Source organism: Anopheles ziemanni, assembly GCF_943734765.1.
Source record: "Anopheles ziemanni chromosome X unlocalized genomic scaffold, idAnoZiCoDA_A2_x.2 X_unloc_39, whole genome shotgun sequence".
Classification (NCBI taxonomy): Eukaryota; Metazoa; Arthropoda; class Insecta; order Diptera; family Culicidae; genus Anopheles; species Anopheles ziemanni.
The window spans coordinates 60,001-61,905 of record NW_026689806.1 but is presented as its reverse complement, the minus strand read 5'-3'; positions in this window follow the sequence as shown (position 1 = coordinate 61,905).

Here is a 1,905-nt window from a genome sequence, read left to right as displayed (position 1 = left end):
ATTTTTCGTTTCATATAATATGGATCCTGGACTTAGCCGATATTTCTCTTCATATAATATGGATCCGGGACTTAGCCGATTATTCTGTTCATATAATATGGATCCGGGACTTAGCCAATTTTTCTCTTCATGTGGTATCGTATGCCAATCGCTCACAAGTCATGGGATAAGGGTACTTGTGTTCTTCCATCTTCTAAGTCCCGCACGGGGACATCGTGATCGCCCCAAGTCCGGAATAGCGCCAAGTCAAGCCCCACGGTGGCCGTGCAGGACCTGTTAGCGGGGGCCCCACTGACAGCACTAATCCGGACTTAGAAATTATATCTTTCTAATCGAACACCACACACGCAACACCACCATACCACCATCTCCTTGCAAGTACCTAAGTACCCGCAACTCCATGGTGAAGGCAATGTCACTCCATCACCAACCTCTTTGCACTGCAAGCACTTGCGTACCCACAACACTCCGAAGAAGGCAACGGCGCACGATGCTCGACTCCACACACCACACCACACCACCGATGGCCAGCCAGCCAGCCAGCCCAGCTAAGGGCTAACCCACCAACCAACCACCAATGGCCTAGGCCAGCCGGATCCCACCTTCAAGTCCAAGCACAGCCAAGTGCAAGTACCGCCAAGTGTTCACCAACCAACCATCACACCAGGTCAGCCGGCCGGTACCCACCTTCAAGTGCCATTACCCTCGGGTGCAAGCTCAATCAAGTGTTAACCAACCAACCCGGCCAAGGCAGCCAACAGGCCGGCACCCTACAGCACCGACCCGCCATTACCACCTCAACCGTTGACCATGCAAGTGGCCTCGGACAACAGGTGACACCCGAAGTACATCCGAAGAGTGTATATCAAGTGTTTGTTCACCAAGTCCTCAACCAACCCCAAGTACCCGGAGGTACCCAGAGTGTTGGATCCGCCAACCACTACCAGCACTCCAAGTCCTTGCGAACCCAAAGTGTTTGCCCGGTAGGGCCATTGTATCACAACGCTTGCTACCATGCAAGTGGCCTCGAACAAGGTGACAGGGGTATCTTCACCAAGTTCTCAACCAACCCCAAGTACCCGGAGGTACCCAGAGTGTTGGGTCCGCCAACCACTACCAGCACTCCAAGTCCTCGCGAACATAAAGTGTTTGCCCGGTAGGGCCATTAGACCACAACGCTTGCTAACCATGCAAGTGGTCTCGGACAACAGGTGACACCCGAAGTACATCCGGAGAGTGTACAACAAGTGTTTGTTCACCAAGTCCTCAACCAACCCCAAGTACCCGGAGGTACCCAGAGTGTTGGGTCCGCCAACCACTACCAGCACTCTAAGTCCTCGCGAACCCAAAGTGTTTGCCCGGTAGGGCCATTAGACCACAACGCTTGCTAACCATGCAAGTGGTCTCGGACAACAGGCGATACCCGAAGTACATCCGAAGAGTGTATATCAAGTGTTTGTTCACCAAGTCCTCAACCAACCCCAAGTACCCGGAGGTACCCAGAGTGTTGGATCCGCAAACCCGTCCCGGCACTCCAAGTCCTTGCGAACCCAAAGTGTTTGCCCGGTAGGGCCATTGTATCACAACGCTTGCTACCATGCAAGTGGCCTCGGACAACAGGTGACACCCGAAGTACATCCGGAGAGTGTACAACAAGTGTTTGTTCACCAAGTCCTCAACCAACCCCAAGTACCCGGAGGTACCCAGAGTGTTGGATCCGCCAACCCGTCCCGGCACTCCAAGTCCTTGCGAACCCAAAGTGTTTGCCCGGTAGGGCCATTGAATCACAACGCTTGCTAACCATGCAAGTGGTCTCGGACAACAGGTGACACCCGAAGTACATCCGGAGAGTGTATATCAAGTGTTTGTTCACCAAGTCCTCAACCAACCCCAAGTACCCGGAGG